A 22,673-nucleotide genomic window follows, 5' to 3' on the forward strand; every position below is an offset into this window, starting at 1 on the left:
AATACTTATTGAGGTCAAATGAAATGCTGATTCAGGGGATCAAGGAAGTCTTTATGGAGAAGGGAACATTTGACTTTGACTTTAAAGGATTATAACAAAATTCAAAAATTAAGAAGAAAAATGACATTTTAGGTATAATGAAAAGAGGTGGGGAAATGCAAATAATAAATGAGAGAATATTAAGAAGTAGTCCAGTTATCTGAAACATATAACTGAAGGGTAATAGCATGAGACAAGCTTGAAAATCAGGATGGAAAGAGATTATAGAAGACCTTGAATGCCAGAAAGGGAAGATAACAAGTAGTTAATAAATATCTACTAGGTGTCTGGCAATATGCTAAACCCTTTTCAAATATTATGCCATTGGATCCACACAATGACCATGGGAGGTAAGTGCTATTAGTATCCTCACTTGATAGTTAAGGAAACTGAGGCACAGAGAAGATAAGTGACTTAACCAGGGTCAAACAGATACAAAGTTCTGTGGTTGGATTGAGTTCAGATCTTCCTGACTCCAGACTCCAGATATCCATGACTCCTGTTAGTTTGAGCTATGCTCAGTTAGCAATAGGTAGCCAATGAAAGATTTTAAATAGAGGAATGGGGCAGCTAGGTGGTGCAGTGGATAGAGCACTTGCCCTGAAGTCAGGAGGAATTGAGTTCAAATCTGCCCTTGAATGAAGGATAGCTTAAGAGAGATTAAAACAGAAGCAGAAAGACCCATTTGGAAATTATTGCAAAATATATTTGATTTTCTTTTGATACTGAGTCCCTTGGTTCTTAATGGCCAAACAACATTCTACATCTAAGTGCAACTAAGTTCTGTCTCAAAACCTTTAAGTACTGGACTCTCTCCCTGTGGGTGGAGATGAATTTCCTTACCTGAGCAAGAGATTGGGTAGAGTTAGTGAGAGCAGGAAAGTTTCAGCAGTAGACTTCTTCAATATTTTCAAGCTCCAAGTTGCTTTGGACATTTCTGGATTCCAACCTCAGAGGGAACATGAAAGAGGCTAACCTCACTTCAGGGTGCTAAAGGAAGAGATTTGGGGAACATATTGAAGGATCTGGGAGTTTCCATCATATCCCTGTCCCCAGACTGTGACACTAGAGACTGCAGAGAGTTTCCCCTTATTCAAAATTCAGGATTCTCTCTTGGTTAAACTGAGTTGTTATCTCACACTCAAAAGGAAAGCTCCTTTACACTGTTTTATCTTATATATATTATCTTATGTATACCTTCTCTGATTTCAGTTTTGCTATGATTTGAATAAATGGTTTTTGTTGCTTTTCACTCTGTACATTAATTTGGAACCATTATTTTTTTGGGAAATGGAGTAGAGAGAGATATAATTCTAGCCCTATCTCTGAAGAGGGCAAAGAGACCTCTGGTCCAAACTTCCCACTCCTCCTGGAAAAATTAAAGTTTCCCTTCAGGAAACTAAAGTTATCTATTTTTTTCTCCCTTCAAGTTACATTAGGATAACCCTTCAAAAAACGTAAGTTTTGTCATGTGTTTAATCTATTATATTAATAAAGCCCTTCCTAAAGCCATATTGGAGCATTAAGGAGACATGATTCTTAAAAGTTATATTAGCAGGGTGTCAGAGTCCTGACAGATCCTGACCAGGATAGAAATGCTTAGATCTGTGCTGTCCAACCTTAGGTGATCTTGGAGCCCCAATAAAATAAAATAATTATTCAAAGGCCATACTAAGAATAAAAAATACAGTACACTAATATAATAATAAAAAGGTTGCCTCATGACTACTTAGAAAATGGGGGAATGCGCATCATCAATAGGACAGGAGAAGGCATGAAGCACAAAAACAAACACAAAGCAAAGTGACAACATAACAGTATAAAGGTAGGTGCATACTGACTAGTCTGCATGCTACAGATGGAATGCATCTCATAGATAAAATGAAAATTCCATCTAATATGTTCCCTACTTAAAAACACCAAAGAAAATTAACATCAATGAGATTTATTAGTGATTGAATTTTTAAAAATTGAATATGAATTCTATCAAAATTATTATTTTATTTTTTCACTCATGAAAATTAAAACCTACAGATGGGTTGCATAGAATCGCACTTCTGGTGGGCCATGGGCTGTATTTTGGACATCCCTGGCTTAGATGATGAAGCCAGCAGTCTATTTTCTATGAATTGTCTTCTCTGAGTCAGAAAGTCTCCTTTTCAGAAGGTTAATCAAGAGGTGATAAATATTTGCAGCCATAGTAACTTAAAAATTGCAAAATCAAACACATAATGGAGTCAAAAAATCTTATAGATGCATGCACATGTGATTAAATCTGTGAAAAGAATTTATAAATATCCTACTGGGGCTGTCACAACAGCCCATTAAATGACAATCTTCAAGGAGCTTACATTCAAATGATATCCACATAATTAATAAATACCCAGAAAAGGAATCAGAAGAAACCTACAAAGAAATAGGATCAATTCTACTTTATTTATATTTTTCAGAGCGTTGGAGGAAGGAAAGGTTGAGAAATTCCCTAAATTAAAATGTTGTGTTTTTATGGGCATAAAATACCCAGTTCAAGTAAGAAATCTTAAAGACAGGTGAGACTTTTGACATATTTATGCTTTTTTGGGTTAGAGAGGTAGAGGAAATGATAAATTAGTTCATGAATTTGCAAATGGGCTGCCTGAAAAGAATTCTATACTAATCTGAAAGCAGAGATAACATATCAGCATCAGTGTTAATGAATAATTCCCCTTGGTTTTACAGACAGTGCATCTCTTGAACAATTCTTACAATTCAACTTTATTACCAATAGATTTCCCCCTTCATATTACCTCTCTGCAACCCCCAGACACATATGAGAGGCCTGTTATTAACTTAGTATAGCCCACCCTGAGGCTATAAAGAGGATTTCCTTGCTTGGATCTCCTAAACTGAAAATTATATCAAATGTGCATACAGGGAAATGCTAGTAAATTCTGAGCTTAGAGAGACCTCTAGAGCCGTATTAGAAGAAATAAATTCAAGAATTTAAAAGTCAGAGAAAAAATTATTGAGTGAGTCGTCAGGTTAAAATGCATTCAATCACCATCACCTGTTCGAGATCTGGAGGAATTTGGGCAGAAGTAGGCTTCATTGAATTTTTGGACTACATCGGGGACTTCACTAGAGAGGGCAGTATCTGCTGAAAAAAGCTTCCACCAATGCAGATCAGCAATCTGTATTTTAAAGTGTTAAATACCTGGGTCACAAAGAAATTAAGTGACCTACGCAGTGCAACACAGTTGGTATCTATAACAGTCATGACTATTTCAATTCACTAAACAATGCTACCTCAACAATTTCTTTCTTTTAAAAGTTTGATTTTTGAATGCTACATCCATAATTTAAATACCTACTTGGAGCATCTAGTTAGTGAGTTGGATAGAGTAACAGGCTGAAGTCAGGAAGACTCATCTTCTTCAGTTTAAACCTGGCCTCAGACACTATCTGTGTGGCCCCAAATAAATCACTTAAGTCATTTGCCTCAATTTCCTTCTCTGTAAAATGAGCTGGAGAAGAAAATGGCAAACCACTTTAGTATTTTTACCAAAAAAAAAAATCCAAATGGAGTCACATAGTTGGAAGTGGCTGAAATGAATGACTAGCATATTATATATATATATATATATATATATATATATATATATATATATATATATATATATAACTAGTATTAGGTGCTATCAGTATAGAAGTAAGAGGAATGAGGCATAGTCACAAATAGAATCTGTTGAGTCCCACAGAACAAGAATAAACAATGTGCTGTGAGTAAAGAGAGCTATCACATCCAAAGGAATCTCTAACTAGCAGACAGCAAAATATACCTGGTGGTTAACCAAGAAGTAACCATTGTCTTTGAGAATCTCCCTATTCTATCACACAGAGAGTTTGCATGTACCATTTTCTTTCCTTGTGACATCGATTTTGAGGCAGAGGATACCCAATAATTCTATTTTGCAGACTGTTTCTTGACATAAGTTATCTCCTGACAAAATGAGAAGTAGAAATTTCATATAATTTCATTATAGTTTTTCCTTATTCTATTACATAATTATAATCTAACCTATAAAGTAGAGAAAAGACTTCTTTGAGTCTTGGGAATTTGGGGGGAGAAAGAGGCAAGAATATTAATGGGAATGGGGATTGAGAAAGTTTTTATAAATTTATAAAATATTGTATGATGATCTTTACATTTGATATTGTATTCTAAATGAATAGATCACAAAAACTGAGAAAAGGGGAATCCAGTTCATTTCTCACATATTTAAATTTGACTTAAGAAGGCTTGAGGCCCATAGCTCTAGCTTGGATTACCATCTGGTGGCTGTTTCACAGAATGCAGTATGAAGAGCTTTTTTCCATTCAGTAACCAAGTAATAATAATAATAATAATAATAGCAATAATAATATTAATAATAATAATAATTTAACATTTCTCTAGAACTCTGTTTACAAAGTATTTTACAATTACTATCACATTTGCCCCTTACAACAATCCTGGAAAGTATGCTCTATTATCTTCATTTTTATAAATGAGGAAATTGAGCCTAAGAGAAATTAAGAGGCCTACCTAGGGTCACACAGTTGGGGAGTACCTGAAGTTGAATCTGAACTTAAAGCTTATGTATACCAGATCCAGAATTCTATCCATTGTGTTACCTTTACACAAGTTTCTGAAGAACAAAGCTTCTTACACTTTTCTTAAACTTTTGGTAGTGTAATTAAACCTATGTACCCTACTCAGATTAATTTTCAAAGTCACAAAATAAAATGCATAGAATAACATAATTATGCTAATATTCCATTATTAAAGTATTTTAGAAACAAGTTCAGGGACCCCTGATTAAGAAGCTCTAAAGAAGAAATAGCTGCACTCATATTAAGTTAAATAATTACTAACTCCTTAATATTACCAAGTCAGTCATCAAGATTTTTATCCATTGTAGTTCTGTTTTAGGCCAACCTAGATAATCACTCACATTAGTGTTCCTTTTTAATCACAAACAAAAGCTAGTATGAACTTTCTCTTCTTACCAACCCAACTTATACACAAGGTCAGACTGCCTTGGAAGATATCCAGGGACTTGCTTCATGATTTGAAGAATAAGCCATATTTTCCCAGTTCTCCTCAACTGAAAGTAATGTCTCTCCTCAAATTCCTCATATCTTACTTGATTCTTCCCTTTGCCCCTAGTGCATTCTTCTCTGTGACTTAATTCATTGTATATGTCTCATCCTTTGCTATTTAACTGGAACTTTTTGACAGCAGAGACTTCTATCCAGGTATTGCTAAATCTTTCCATCTTTATCTCTAAAATATCTCTCACAAATAAATACTCACACAGCTGTTATCTTACTACATACCTCTTGCCTGGACTATTGCATTGGCCTCCTAATTGTTCTTCCTGTCTCAAGTCTCTCCTTATTTCAATCTATCATTTGCAGGACTATCAAAGTTATTTTTCTTAAACAGATCTGATCAGGTCATTCCTTACTCAATCTACTTCAGAGATTCTTTCTTGCATTTAGGGTGAAATAAAAACTTCTCTGTATAGCCTTCAAAATCTTTGATAGGTCATGTTACTAGTAAGATGGAGGACTTCACATTTTCTCTCTGATACAACTCCTCAAGCCTCTCTAAAATAGAAGCTATGTGCTAAAGATAAAACAATTTCATTCATCTCCAGTGTCACCTGGAATCCAAAAAAAGGTAAAAAACAAAAAAAATTAACTGATATCTACCTTGCACTCACTAATCACCCCTTTCACTTTCCATGCTATCACTAGAAAGCCTGAGCTAGCTGCCCCAAGGACTCAACAGAACTGAAGAACCTGAAAAGTGGATTTGCTATAAAACCAACTACACTCCCAGATTCCTTTTCTCTCTCTCCATGGAAATACTAGCTTTAGTCTAACTTTGTTTGGACTGGTATAGAGACCTATTGCTGTGGAATCACTCCAGGCTACAGAAGCTTGTTAAGACCACAAAAAAAAAAAAAAAATCAAGCACCTAGGCAGACAGTGGTCTGTTCTTCAAAAGCTCTCAGAGAAAAGAGTGGAAGAACTGAAGGAAAGGGTCAGAACACAACAGGGCTTGAAATAGAACTCAGTCCCACAGACTTCCCCTCCTTCTAAAGTCCTGCAGATCCAAATCACAAAATTCAACCATAGCACCAATGTGAAGCTATTCTAAACTGCGAATACTAGACCAAAGAACTTAGAAACAGAGGGAGGACAGAAGATCAGGACACAGTACACCCGGGGAGAGGGTGGTTACAGGGGTGTGCAGCATTCTAAGAAACTGGGAGAAAGTTCAGCATCCAACTGAAACCAATTAAGTCCCCCCAATTACTTGTGGTCAAGACCTAGTCTCGTCAGACACAGACAGACAGAGAGAGAGAGAGAGAGAGAGAGAGAGAGAGAGAGAGAGAGAGAGAGAGAGAGAGAGAACACAATAGATTGGGAATACAAATTTATATAAATAACAATCTAAAAGAAAAACAAACAAAACCCAATAATACTAAAGGAAAATATGCTCACTATGCAAGTAAAACGTACTGTTTTTAAAGACAGACTTAGGTTACCTCAGAGACAAAAGAAGAATTATATACCTTCCAGAAGATTACAGAAACATGAAAAACCTAAACTCCATAATGCAAGAAATAATAAAAAAAATTGACCAGTATTTCTGAAAACAGAAAAATGAAATAAAAATTGAAAGATTCATAGATTGCTTCCAGAAGGAAAAAACAATTTTTAAATATGATAATTCAATTCAGAAAGATCTTTAATTAATCTGAGGGGAACCCTCAAATAAAAAGTAAAAGACATTCAAAAAACACAAGACTATACTGCCCCCAGTAGAAAATCCAGGAGGGATGGAATAATATATTTTGAAGAACAAGAGAGCTCAGAATGTGGCACTGGAATGACCTACCTTGTAAATCTAAATTATCTATAAATGGACAAAAAAGATTATAATAGTAGAGATGATTGAAGTATTCTTAGAAGGAAAACTATATCTGAAGGGGTTATTTGCTTCTCATATAACCCAGTCCAAAAAAAAAGAAAAGAAAATGCAGGAGTGGTGAATGAATGCAACAAAGACAGCAACAGTAAGAGTGTGAAAGTTGAGGTACAAATAAGAGACCGACAAGTAAAAAAATTATTTCTAAAGTTACACAAAAGAGAAAATGATGAAGCAAGAAAAAAGAAGCAATTCTGAGACATTTTAGGCAGGACTTAGAGATACCCTGCATACAGGTGAATCAATTTTTGATGGGGAAATTACATTATCAGATAGTAGGGCACATAAAAGGATGAAGTTAGAAAAGGGATATGGGGAAATATGTGAAAGGCCCAGATCATACTAGAGGCTAGCCACAAGGGGAAGGTGATACCTGTAGTCTCAAGAAGAAATGAATCTACAAAGGGAGGAGAAAACAATTGAAAAGAGGTTAGAGACAAAAATAGTCTTGCTTTAATGGCAGGAGGGTGTTGCACTGATAAATGATCCTATGACTAAACATTCTGTGAAGGGAGACAGGACCCTTGCACTGGATGTGATCTGAGGGAATTTTTTAAAAAATTAAGCTATGGTAATTAAGAAACTGAGTTTACAGCAGAAAAGGGGGAAAATCATAATTTGAAAAAAACAATATTAGAGGCAAATAGGAAAAATATATAGATGCATAAGCCTAACTCTCATAACTTTTAATGTGAAGGAATTAAATAATCCAATAAAATGGAAAAGATGGCAGATTGGATAGAAAACAAAAGTCTACAATCTGTTACTTACAGGAAACATATTAAAAATAAAGATGCACAAAAAAATTAAGATAGGAAAAAATTTATTATGCATCAAGTGAATTTTAAAAAGTTGTTATACTATCTGACAAAGTAAAAGCAAACATTAAAAAATAAAAAGGGATAAGTAAGAAAATTACATTTTGTAGAAAGAAACCATAGACCAAAACCAATAGCACCAATTAAAGCAGCTATCCCTTATCCCTGCAATGGTATCTCTTTTCACCTCTGCCTCACAAAATCTCTCACTTCCTTTAAGATGAAGGTCCAGAACCATCATCCATCAAGTCTTTCCTGACTCCTCCAATTGTTAGTTCCTACAAACCCTGATTACCTTTTATTTAATACCTAATTTATTTTTTATATAAATTCTATGCATAGTTTTATATGTATATATCATCTTTCCCAAGAAGTTACACATCTTAAAACAGAGATTGTTTCATTATTTGTCTGTTTCTTCAACATCTAGCATAGTGCACCATATAGTGGCACTTAAAATACAGTTATTGATAGACTAATCATGTCCTTTTCCTGTGTTTTCCCAGGCTTGAATAAAGTAGACCATATTGAATTAAATGAATGGAATGGAATGGAATTTACTTACCTAAGATGAAAAAACTCTTCCCCCAAAAAATAAGCTCTCATCATTCACATCAATAAATCATCCATCATCAATGGAATGTAGGTGGCACAATGGAAAAAATGACAGACCTAGAGACAGGAAGACTCCTTGTCCTGAGTTCAAATCCAGATTCAGACACTGCTACCTGTGTGTCTTTGGGCAAGTCACTTAATCCTGTTTGTTTCAGTTTCCTCATCTGTAAAATGAGTGGGAAAGGAAATAGCAAATCACTCCAGTGTCTTTGACAAGAAAACTCCAAATGAGGTCAAGAAGAGAACGTCATGAATGGAAATCACTAAACAATCTAGTTACCCTGATCAAGACAATAATATTAGAAATTCTTTTTTTAAAAAAAACATTTTATTTATTTTGAGTTTTGCAATTTTTCCCCTAATCTTGCTTCCCTCACCCCCCCACAGAAGGCAGTCTGTTAGTCTTTACATTGTTTCTATGGTATACACTGATCTAAGTTGAATATGATGAGAGAGAAATCATATCCTTAAGAAAGAAAAATAAAATATAAGACATATCAAAATTACATAATGAGATAATGGGTTTTTTTAATTAAATGTAATAGTCTTTGGTCTTTGTTCAACTCCACAATTCTTTCTCTGGACACAGATTGTGTTCTCCATCACAGATACCCCAAAATTGTGCCTGATTGTTGCATTGATGGATTGAGCAAGTCCATTAAGGTTGACTATGACCTCCATGTTGTTGTTAGGGTGTACAATGTTCTTCTGGCTCTGCTCATCTCCCTCAGCCTCAATTCATGCAAATCCTTCCAGGCTTCCCTGAATTCCCATCCTTCCTGGTTTAATATTAGACAATTCTAACAGTAAATAGAGTGCCATACCTGAACTCAACTTCCTGAACTCAAATTTGGCCTCAGACACTTACTAGGTGAATGGCCCTGAACAAATCACCTAACTTTATTTGCCTCATTTTCCTCATATGTAAAATGAGCTATAAAAGGACATGGCAAATCATTCTATTATCTTTGCAAAGAAAACTCCAAATGGGGTCACAATGAGTCAAAAATAACTAAAAACAACTGAACAACAAACTTTTGTCATCATCATCATCACCATCATCACCAATCACATCCTGATATACTTTTTGCCAGGCAGCACAGTTATAGATTCAGTCTTAAAGATCAGAGTTCAAATTTTACCTCATTTACTAGTTTCCCTGACAAGTGTTTAACTTTTGATTAACCTCTATTTCTTCTATAAAATGAGGATAATGATAATGCCTACTTGCCAGAGTTGTAAGGATCAAATAATATCATTTTTTGAAATATTTGTCAACCTTAAAGAATCATATTAATTCTAACTATTGCAGCTACTCTGACTTAAGAGATTATCTCCTGGTTAAAATATAAAATGTCTCTGAAAAAGGATTAGGTTTATCAGTTACTTATATCTTTGTGTGAATGAATTTAGCAGACTATGTTGAACTGTGGTTTCAAATGAAGAGAAGTTAGAAAGAATGATCCCATTGAATATCTTAAAGGAAGTAGAGGCACAGCAAAAGTCTAGGTGAATTAGAGGATTTAGAACTAGAATGGCCATTAGAGATTAGCTGGTACAATCTCTTCATTTAAATAAAGAAACTAAGGCTAAGAGACCTGCTCAAGTCTACAAAGTAAATATAAGTACATCCCTCACTCTAAAATCCAGTTCGCTTCCCACTTTAGCATGCTGCAGAAGATTTAAAGGCAAATGTTTTCCTAGGGCCACCCCTATCCAGAATAGTCTGAGTTAAAAAATATATACCTCCTACTTTTGCATGACCCATAACCTCTCTCTCTCCCCAATGCTGAAGTGGAAGGTTAAGGAAGCAAAAGAGTCTAGTGTTTTTCTAATGATCTTAATTCCTCTTAGATCTGAGCACATTCTGAGAAGGTTCACTTCTCTCCAGATTACTTATTCAAACTTCACTCTTCCTATTTCCTCCTCACTTTACTTATGTAAAGAGCTGGTGATGGCAAAAAAAAAAAAAAATAAAGATTAGGTTTCTTTGAAGGGTATCTCGCTTCTCTGGGTCATAGCCCCTATCAACTTTAGGAAAACCTCTCTATTGAATGGTTCAGCAGAATGATACCAATTTGTAATCTAAAACAACTGGCAAATATCAAGTAGTCTTTATGAGAGGCATTAGAAATGATGCTTAATTTACATCCAAATTCTATGTTATTAACCCCTATATGACCTTGAACAAGTTGCGTAAAATCTCTGGACTTCAGTTTTCTCAGCAAGATGGCTCTCAATGTTCCTTCCAGCTCTAAATCTGTAATCCTATAACAATGTAAATAACAAGAAATAATAAATTAAGTTTCCATCATTGCATCATAGACATTCAATATCCCATATGTGAATTACCTAGTATCCATGGAAATCAGAACTTCCATAGAGCTGATCCCAGACTGAAGCAACATAACTTTAATATCTAATGATATGATTTTCACCAGATTAGTCTATCTCCCGACCTCCATAGGGGTGGTGAATCTCTTCTCCTAATCAATGTCAAGATATCATATGTTGTAGAATATAGACTTTTTTGGTTTGATATGTCAGATTGCTCAAACTTTTTATTCAAAACTGTTACTATGAAGATTATTTCTCTGCAAGACTACCCTACTGTGAAGTTTGAGTTGAAAAATTGTATACAGCAGAAGAAAAAAGTAAAGAGAACCATATATTGTTCAAGAGGACTATGTGTTCAAGGGTAACACCTTTCCTAAGCACCGAAATGGGAACAACATGAGATTCTTACAGAAATGTATACTAAAGCAAGGGAGAAAAGATAGCGTGCATACTCTTCCCTTCTAGGCTCTCTCACTTTAAGTCAGAGACTGGACTAGAACCAAAGTTCTATGCCTATAAAACCTAGTACCCTTATCTAAGCCAGTGATTGCAACTCACATGTATATGCTCTATTACCTTTCAAAGTTATTAGATGTTTTTACACTTAAAATTAAGATATTGCCTGGCATATAATAGATGTTTAAGCTTGTGGAGTTTAACTGAAAAGTGTTATTTATTTCATAGTCTTATAGGAAACATAATTATGTCTTGACTCCTAAGCATATCATCCTAATATACACTTTATACTTTCTGAAAATATCTTTCTTGGGGGGAAGGGAAAAGGCGCAAGGAGATTTAGACCTGTGATTTCACTGGTTTAGGGAGCTACCAGTAAGAAAATTCCCCCTACCAATACAAATTGGCAAATATTTTTCTGTTTATAATTCTAGAGATTTGTCTGGGATATCAAGATTTGTCTAGGTTCAATTATCAAGTATGGGTCAGAAGAAGGACTCAAACACAGGTTTTCCTGACCATTTCTTAGGTCACATTGCCAGCACAATGTAGCTATCTTGTTATCCTGATTGAGCATGCCATCTATTATGTAATATGGTCATTTTTATATGAATCATATACCTTGACTAAAGGGTATTAGAGCTTATTTATGTGACATTGATGCTGCATAGGTTTATTCTTGGTCATTGTTTCAGATAACACTTGAGATTCTTCCACAACAATAGATACATATAACTGACTCATTATCCTATTTTTGACCACTTACTAAAAAAAATCCAAAAAAACCTATTACTCTATTATTTAACTAAGACATTTATCAGCTAAGGAGTATATAATATACTTTGACTGCAAGGTGATACCTTCGTTGTCAGCTCAGTGGTTTCATGAAAAATCATCTAGTTGACCCTTCCTTGGGCTTTTCCAGTAGCTAAAGTATACACAGTGCTCATTCGAGGGCATATGTCTGACTACTCCATTTACCTTCCAGAGCTGTCAGAAAAAACAAGTATTTATTTGATGTCCCTAATTCAATATGGAACTAGCTTCAATTTGGAAAAAAAAGTAAAAATGCTCTTAAATATTATTATTAAGAAAATCTCATTTTGGCATGACCCTCTTATCTAAAAAATCTGCTTTCTATCTCATCCATAACAAGATGAATGAATCCCTCTAAAAATTCATTCTAGTCAGGAGATGGGGGGAGGTACAGATAAAGAAAGAAACTACCTATTAGGAGCCCATGGCAATCAGCTGAGCAAGCAAATGAAGAAAGTGAGAGGACCTGCTAATGCTGGGAATTGGTCACCCAGTTGCTCAGTTACACAGGTTTAGATGCAGCTGTCAGAGTCTAGTCTCACTGTTTCTGCCTCTGGTTGCTGGTCTGTCACATCTTCAAAATCTTGGTTGAATCTCCACTGCAGGTCTCAGATAACACTGTTCTCTGTCCTAGATTTACTTCTGACATAAAGAGACTCAGTAGCAATGACAAGAGTAGCAAACAAAGGAACTGAAGTCTCCTGTCCCACCAAGAGCTCCTACATTGGGCACTTTCTATGTTGTGGCTGCAAGGATGGAATAGAATGGAATGGTGGACCAGGAATCTCTTCAAGGGCAAAGAAAAGAAAAAACTCATGGATTTACTCATGTAATATTGCTTTTCTTCTTCACTACATTTATTTCATTCCCTTTAAAAAGAAAGACTTTATACCTGCTAACAAATTTTGTCTCTCCCTCAGTACCTAGCATAAATCTCAGTACACAGGAGTTCCTTAATAAATGTTTGTTGTTAAATTCAATGAGCTGCTAAAGCAAATAATAATAATGTTAAAAGCATTAAATAGGAGCAGCTAGGTGGTACAGTGAATAGAGTCCCAGCCCTGGAGTCAGGAGGACCTGGGTTCAAATCGGACTTCAGACGCTTAATAATTGACTAGCTGTATGACCTTGGGCAGGTCACTTAATCCCATTGCCATAAAAAATTTTAAAGCATAAAATATTATTTAAAAGTATATTAGAGGGGCGGCTAGGTGGCGTAGTGGATAAAGCACCGGCCCTGGAGTCAGGAGTACCTGGGTTCAAATCCAGTCTCAGACACTTAATAATTACCTAGCTGTGTGGCCTTGGGCAAGCCACTTAACCCCGTTTGCCTTGCAAAAACCTAAAAAAAAAGTATATTAGAGAGTGAAATGTCAATTTTGCTACCCTTTGACAAATATCTTATAGTTATTTTAGTATTTAAGTATCAATTATCCTTCCATGCAGGGGTTAGTGGCATGACAACAAGGTCTTTCCAAGTTCTAGAAAATCTGCATAAAAAATGTTAGTCCTTCCTTCATAGCAGAGAAGCCTTCTGGCTTTCCAGATTTACTACTCTTTTTTTCTTGATTTTATAGAATTTTATGAAAATATTTTATACATTTCTTGGTTTCTAAATGTTTTTATATTGTCTGTTGGGCTTCACAGGTCATATGCAGCTTCTGCAAAACCCCCAAAATGTATATTTCATTTCCTTTGCCAATCTACAATATATCAGAACCAGATGGGGAAAGTAGCAATGAAAAACATAATGTATTTTAGTCATTTAGTTCTTTGGGGATATAGAGTACTTTCCTCAGTTACTCTATAAGGTAGATTAGTATAGGTATTATTTCGATTCAGCTTGTGACAAATCATGCAATAACTTTCCCAAGGTCAAACAGCAAGCAGAATTCTTTTCAGATTGGCTAGACTTCTGACCTAGTTATTTTTCCTTTGAACTACAAGTGTGCCCCAATCAAAAGTATGAAAGAGTCTATTAGAGAAATAAAGATAGACCATAATGCTAAATAAAATTGATGCAACAATTTTGCCTAATACCTTACTAAAGTTCTCTAACACATCCCCCCAAAATTTTGAAACAATGCTAGTTGTCTTTTCTAAGATTTACCTTATGTCTTCATAACAAATCACATTACTTGTAAATTAAACTTTGAGAAAGTAAAATGGAATCATAATGAGAAAGAATCATTTACAAAGCAGGTCTGGAATGTCTGGAAATTATTACTCTAAGAAGTTTTAGTTATATATTTAGAAACTGAAAAAACCCAAGGCTACTAAATCAAGTGCCTAAGTCAAGACTAGGACCTAAGTTTGGGGCTTGCAGATACCTATGTGTACAGATAGGTACACATGTACCTAGTCAACATTTAAAAATCTAAATTTAATAAATGCCTAAACTGGATGGAAATTCTCTAACAAATATTTTTTTAATTTGACCATATTCTTGTTCTAATCTAAGAATGTTTTAGAAATGAGTTAAAATGTAATTTATTTATTTCTATAGTTATAATTTTTACTTAAAATAGATTATTTAATAAAATAATTAAATAAATAAAATCAAACTTCAAGTTCTGTCTCTGATACATATAATAACCATATGATCATTGACAAATCACTAATCTCTCAGCACACCCAGACAATTATCTAAGTCTAAATAGGTTATATATGTTTACATAGAGATGGAGATGATATGTAGCTATAGAAAAAGTTTCCTCACTGAGCATTCTCCATATTGAGGAAAAACATAGATTGGGATTAAAACAGAAAAAGAAAAATGTAATTCATGACCCAGAATCCAAAGTTTTGGATTTATACAGATTGAATTCAACCTGGGGTACAAATGGAGAAATTCTCATAAATCACATTTTGACTCAAATCTCAACCCTGGGCTTACCTTGAAAACATCAGAATTTGTTTCATTATGCTTCCTCATCCAATGTCTCCTCCCTATCATCCCCAAAGCCCCGCCCCCGCCTAAGAAAATCAGAATGTTTATTTTTGGAAAAGGATTTTTGCTGTTATGGTAGTGCAAGTTTTCAAGGTAACAATATGTATATAGGATATAAATAGGATATGCACCACAGAAAATTCAAAGCAAAGGATTCATAGGAATCAATAAATAGTCAACTCTCCTACTCTCTGTGTAGGTTTTACCTGTCTACAAGGATTTATAGTGCCACCCCTTGGCTTTGGAGCTCCCTGAAAAGAGTTTGTTGAAGAGTGAAGGTTCAAGTCTGGTGCCTATCCTAGGGACTTGGAGTCGCCTGAAGAGCCTAAGACAGTTTGACTTTTGTTTTTCAGTTCTGTCTGTTGTACTTCTTAATTAAGTGGATATTGATTGGAACTGACTGAAAATATGACAAACCCTGGGACAAATTTGTAAAGATAAGGACAATTGATGACTTTGTCAATAAGATGTTTAAGGTTAAATACCCAAGTTTTTGTAGTCATCTGTAGCATTTTATAAAAATGAAGATAACAATAACACCTATCTCCTATATGTGAGGACCAAATGAGATAATATTTGCAAAATATTTAGCCCAGGGCCTGATTCACAGTAGGTACTAAGTGAATCCTTTTCCATTACTTCTTTCTTTTCTTCCTACCTTCCTTCCTTCCTTGTTTCCAAAATTTACTTCAGAGCTCAGAAAAAGATAAACAATTGAAAATATGTGTCCAACTTTAACACTAATTTCTTTACCTTAAGATATGATTTATTGCTGTCAAGTGGATGAGGAACACACACATATATGTGTGTGCATATATATATATGTGTGTATATGAATATGCATGTTTGTATATGTATGTACTTAAAAACACTGTTTAGTCAATGGTTTCATACAGGCTCAGACCCAGTAACCCTGGTTGGAAATGATATAGCTGGTAGCCAAATGAAGCCAACAGAAAGAAAAATCAGCCTATTGAATGAGTGAATGTTTTGAATAAATTAGTAGGTAAATGATGCTTACAGGTGTAGAAAAATTTGAGAGAAAAACATATTCATAATTTAATATACTAAAAATGAAAATACATCAGGATGAAAAAGCTGATGGACTAGGGTATTTTAAATTTAAATAATAATGAGAAAATAAATTTCATATTTATCATGCCCTTATTTTCAGAGGAAGACACAAATAATATTTTTTGAACATTAGGAGGGAATCTAATTCATATGTACTCTTCCTTAATGAATTTTCCTTAGACTGAATAATGGACCAGTTTTTTTTGTCAGTCTTCAGAAACTATCTCATCTTACTTCTCTTCCTGAGACTGTGTTACTGCTGCACCCAGTGTCTAACAGAGTTCAGAAATTAGACAGTAGATTTTAATTTAGCTGAGTAGGCAAGAAAGACACACTAGTCTGCAACATTTTCTGTCAGTGCACTGGCAGTTGCATTGGAAAAATACAATTAATGTAAATCCTAAAATAGAAAGGCACTTTGACTATTACAGAGCTACAGGTGCTCAGATGTTGGGGAATGAAGGAAAACTTAACATCCATCTTCATTGTCAGCTGTGCAAGGAACATCCTGAGAATGGTAGTCCTTATGTTTGTCATCTCAGAATAAATTTTCATTCTACTTTTTAAATATAATTGGTACATGTAGACATGGAATTCTGTTTATCAGAATCAAAACCAAACCATTCATTAAATATTAAAAGAGCTGACTATGTTAGAAAATAGAATGCAATTTGTTGCCAGTAATTTAGACACTTGCCTCAGTATCCTCAGAAATAGCAAGAGAACATCTGAAAAAGAAAATTTCAAAAGTCTCTCCCAGCTATGAATTCTGTGATTTTTTCCATAATTCTAAGCAGGTGAATCTTCATGAATATAAATCTCATTATTGCTTATTAAAGTTGACTCTAACAAGAGAAGCAACATGCAGTCATATATAAAATTTGGGCACTGAAGTTCACCCCAGCTTTATTCAAGGTTCTGGGTTTACATGAGGAAAAGAGTTGTAAAGGATTTGGAAGAGGAAAATTTTGTGCAAATACCCAGGCTTGAATCTCAAACTACCAAAGTAATATATCTGAGTCTTACTTTCAGCATATTGGCTGTATGATCTTGGGCAAATCATTTTATCTCTCAAAGCTATAGAAAGACAGACAGCTCTCTAAGATTAATTGCAGAGTAGATGCACCTCAATATTGGAGAGAATGTCCTCACAAGTAATTCTTTACACAAATGAAATAAAGTACAAAAAAGTACAGCAAGATTCATTAATTCATTCATTCAACCAATACTCATTAAACATGTAATAGATGCACTGGTACTATGACAGGTAGAAAAATATATGATATACATAATTTTGACCTTTAAAAGGGGCAAAGTATATATTTGACAGTTGACAATATATATTAGGAAAAAATAGCACATGTACATAAATATCATCCTTTCCTACCTGGCTACTCCCCTGGACTTCATCACAATCTCCAGAAACTCATCTTTCTAAAGTAACATATTTAATCTGAGACTCACTTCCTTAGTATCCCCTATTTTAGAGGCCCCTCCTTCTCTCTGATTAGAAAAGGTGGAGGATGAACACTGAAATCCTCTTCCCATTTCTTCCAATTAAGGGCTCTCAGGGTAGCCATCTCATCATTGTCCATCAATCAGGCTACAGGGTTTCATCTTGTTCCCATACCCAGATTCCCCATTAGATTGCTTTTAGTTGTATTTCTTGTATTACAAATTTTATTTTAATGCTGAATTTATGGGAAAAACAATATTTTCATAATGTAGCATGATAAAAAATGATTGTACATGAAACTGAAAATCTATTATGTACTAATTACTATTCCATTTATAATGAATTTATATATATTTATATATATATATATATATATATATATATATACATATATAATATTTTCCCTTTTTTCCTTTCCTAACCTAGAGATGGTTACTATTAGACACAAATTTGGGTCTAATAGTAACATACTTCTTTTATCAATTCTTTCTCTGGATGCAGAGGGTGCCTATCTTTATATGTTCTTTGTAAATTATCTAGGAATTTATAGTAGTCAAAATGACTTATTCACTCAAAGTAATTCTTAAAACACTATCGCTGTTCTTTTGGTTCTTCTCATTTTGCTTTTTATTATTCCACTAGATTGTGAGCTCCTTAAAAGCAAGGACTCTTTTTACCTTTCTTTGTATCCCCTGGACCTGATAAATAAATAGTAATTTAATAAATGTTTATTAACTGACAGACTAAATGATGGAAGTGATACAAATTGCTAGAGGTGGTCAAATGGTAGAAATTTTCAGTTTTGATGATAAAAGAATATTTGGAAAAGGTGGAGTTTGAATTGATCATGAAGGATATGTAGGATTTAATAGGATTTTAAAATTTTAATCATTTTAATGAGGTTAAGAAAGTGGAAGAAAGTATTCCATGTAGGGGGAAAGTATAATAAATCATAGCAGTCAGAAAGAATAAGGCACATTCAGGGAAAGGTGAATACTCTAGTTTGGCATATGGGAGACATTAAGAGAAATTGCAGGTGATAAGAAGGAAAACTTTAGATTATTATGATACATGCTATGAATAAACTTAACTGGAAAGCAGTATGGCAAAGTAGAAAGTTCATTGGTCATGGAATCAGGAAAGTTATGGCCTAAAATCTACCATTTACAGACTAGATGAATATAAGTAGGTCAAATTATCCCTCCGTGTCTCAGGTTCATCTTTTGCAAATGTTGGCTACAATTTCACAGATTTTGATAAGGATGAAATGAGACAATATATGTAAAATACAAATAAGCCTTAAAGTGCTATATAAATGCCATTACATAACAAGTTTAAAAATTTGTATTTTGTTCAATAGGTAATGAGAATTTATGGGGGGAGCAAGGGAATAAAACTGTCAGGTGACATAAATAATACAAAGTATTATCAGAGATTTAAGGAGTGTGCAATTTTTTTATAGGTGAGGGGCGAAAAAACATTTTATGGAGGAGATAGGTAATAGAGTCAAATTACATGTAGAAGTCAAGGAGAATTCACAGCTAAGAAAAAAGAGAGCAGTGTACATTGATATGGAGGAAAGTTTGATGGCAAAGAATTTAGGAATAAATAAATGATTTTTTAAAAAAGAAAGGAAAAGAAAGGAAGGAAAGAGCAGGGGGTTCAAGAGATGGTTTCTCTTGTTTAGTCTGCCTGTGGCAGAAGGCACTCAACAATTGTTGATGGCTCTGGGCAGGAGACCTCACTGATCCTGCCAAACCTTCATCAGGGATTTACTGGGGATCCACAGTCATTAAAATATGACATCCTTGGGGAGGCTAGGTGGCACAGTAGGGGCGGCTAGGTGGTGCAGTAGATAAAGCACCAGCCCTGGAGTCAGGAGTACCTGGGTTCAATTCCGGTCTCAGACACTTAATAATTACCTAGCTGTGTGGCCTTGGGCAAGCCACTTAACCCCATTGCCTAGCAAAAACCTAAAGAAAAAACAAAACAAAAAAAAATATATATGACATCCTTTCAAGAAGTCTCATTGTCAAGCACATCTTTAAAAATATGGCCAAGAGTTATCTTCCCAAAGCTCCCCTTGAATGTCATTACACCTAATTCATTATATTCATCTATAATATATAATCTATCCCAAAAGACTGGTTTTAAATTGGTGAGAGATTATTATACATTTTTATGTATCTCAGTGATTGAATATTATGTTTAAAGATCAACAGTTAATGGTTTATTGTCCTTTCCAAAGCATTACCTTCTAAATGATGACTAGGAAGTTTAATCACTCTGTTAGGTTATCCATAAGGGTGAGATCTGTGGAGCAAGTACACAATTCTAACTTAGAGTATTTTCGCCAACTGAGGAACTACTAACTATGGAAGATGAAGGGAGTTTTGACATGCTAGTGATAACTACAAAAACTGGTCTTCTTGATTTTAAAATTGAAAAACCATGAAAGAAAATCCATTAAAATTTCTAAAAAGTGGGCAGCTAGGTGGCACAGTAGATAGAGCACTGCTCCTGAAGTCAGGAGGATCTGAGTTAAATCTGACCTCAGACACTTAATAATTACCTAGCTGTGTGATCTTAGGCAAGTTGCTTAACCCCACTGCCTTGCAAAAAAAAATTCTAAAAAGGGGTTTGTAGCTTAGATAACAAGTGTAAAGACTAGAAAAGAAACTTGAAGAAAAAGACACCAGCTGCAAATGCAGCAAAAAGGATCTTTAAAAAGCATCATAAAATCTGCATATAGGAAATAAGAAGCTTAACAAAAAACAAAGTGAAGCAACTTGAATTATTCTCCTGCTTGAGGAAGATCTTGAAACTGTGCTACAAAGAGCAATTACAAAGGAAACTATAAAAGGCAGGTTACTGGTCAAAGAGCTGAGTGATGAAGTCAATGTTAGGGATCAGAATATGAGTGTTCTCCATACTTCCAGACTAGAAAATAAGTAAGTCAAAAAAAAATCTAGGGGATTCTGTGGCCAAACTGGGAGTCAAGATTATGAAAAAGCAACAGGCAAAAAAAAATACAGTTGAGCAGGACCTACACAGAGGTATGGAAGACCTACAACTTCTTCTGCAGGTAACTGTGAACAATTACAGAGAAAAATTCGAGGAGTGTCAGAGATTTCAGAAACAATTTAGCTTGCTCTGAGAGCAGGCTAAAACTGGGAAACAACAGAAAGTGATAGATTCCTCAAACAACATGGAGACAATGTCTTACTCCCCTGTTGATATCAAAATATCAGCTGCTATAGTTGGACTTGCCACTTCTAAGATAATTTCTAAGATGTGATAAAGGGAAAAGTTTATAAAATGCCCAAAGAAATTATTGAAAAAACAAAATTAAAAGAAATGCAAACAGCTTTTATTAGATGATAGGACAAAATGTAGCAGTTATGCTGATGAACTAGCAAAATTGAACTAGAAGAGGAATAAGTGAAAATTAGCAATGAAAATCTAAGTTTACTGAAGCAGAGGACCAATATAAATATCAATTAGTTCAGAGAAAATAAGAAATAAATAGTCTATCCTCACATTTGGAAAACTTCCCCAGGAAGAAGGAGCAGAAGAAATTTTAAAATAGATTTGAAAATCATCTACAAAGAGTCATGGAATAATGAAATTCCATGTGAGAATTGCCATCAAAGAGAAAAATGGTCCTGATTTTTTGGAGTCAAATAGGAAACCAGTTCTACAGTTCAGAAACCTATGTACAACACAGGACATAAGAAACAGAGCAAATGGTGCTTTTCACCCAAATGAAATCCAAAAGCCACCTTAAAGAGTGTTTTCTTGGGAATTGGAAGATAATGCCATCTGTATCAGCCTGCCTGAAACCTTAGTCAACATGATGGTGTAGAAGACTCTGAAGCCAGCAATGATGATGTTAAGAATGTCCTTACTGCTCCTCCAAGGCAGCTTTTACATGCTCATAGGAGAGTTTTTGCTTTGATTCCACTTTTGATGCTCAGAAAACAGTATCCCTCTAGGACTTAATATTTCCTCCCAATCACAATCAAACTTTGAAGAACATGCTGAAACACTTAGCTGTATATAGTAGCTTAATTTTGAAACTTGAATTTCATTTTGAATTTGAAACATGAACCCATTTACTCATTACATCCTGTAAAATATACAGTCAATTGTCAAGTGCTGTGAAGAGAATAGAAGGAAGTCTAGAGAGAAGGAGAGGCAACAGCACAGTCTGGAAAACAGAAGTTGAATTAAAAACATAAAAAGAAAAGAAAGTGGTACATAATAGAAATGCATAATGTCTACTTTTTGGACATGTCCACTGTTTGCTGCTTGCTAAGTCCAGAATGAAAATATTTTAAAAGAAGAAAAAGAAGATTGAAAAAATCATATATGTTGCATAGGAAGGATCTTGGAAATGATCCAGTTTAACCTTTTTTGTAGTTGAAGAAACTGAGGCCCCCAGTGAGGTTAAATAATTTACCCAAGGGCAATTGGGTGGAGCAGTGAAGTGGAGCAGTTCAGGGACTAAAGTCAAGAAACCTCATCTTCTTGAGTTCAAATCTGACCTCAGACATTTACTGGTTGGGTACCTCTGGGCAAGTCATTTAATCCTGATTATCTCAGTTTCATCATCTGTAAAATGGCAAAGAGAAAAAAATGGCAAACAACACCAGTATCTTTTGTCAAGAAAACCCTAAATGGTGCAATATAGTATCAGATTTGACAGACCAGCAACAACATACAAGTAGAAAGTGGTAGAACAAAGATTTAAACCAATATTCACTTACTCCAAGTGCAAGACTTCCTCCCACATCCCAGACTATTTGATTTTTTTCTATTTCACTTTTAGTTAGGGCAACTAAAGTACAGAGAATTTTAGTCACTTGCTCAAGAACAATAACTTGGGAGTAGTTATGTGACTCCCACTCCTAGATCTCTCCAATCCAGAGGTCTTTCCATAAGACTATTTTACTTTACAATACTTTAAACAGAAGTCAACACTTTGATGATGTGTAAGACCAGAGAGGTGGGCCAGGATTGCTGACCCCTGGGGAGAATATTTCTGGTTAAAAGACTGTTGGAGATTCATTGTGAGAATCAGTAGAGGAA

The 22,673-nt window shown here is 34.7% G+C and overlaps 1 pseudogene; it reads left to right on the top strand.

The window, feature by feature from the left end:
* Positions 1-376: 376 nt before the first annotated feature.
* Positions 377-21,691, top strand: LOC141489236 (tax1-binding protein 1 homolog; annotated as a pseudogene).
* The last annotated feature ends 982 nt before the right edge of the window (positions 21,692-22,673 follow it).

The sequence above is a fragment of the Macrotis lagotis genome, chromosome 5 (genome assembly GCF_037893015.1).
Source record: "Macrotis lagotis isolate mMagLag1 chromosome 5, bilby.v1.9.chrom.fasta, whole genome shotgun sequence".
NCBI classification, from domain to species: Eukaryota; Metazoa; Chordata; class Mammalia; order Peramelemorphia; family Peramelidae; genus Macrotis; species Macrotis lagotis.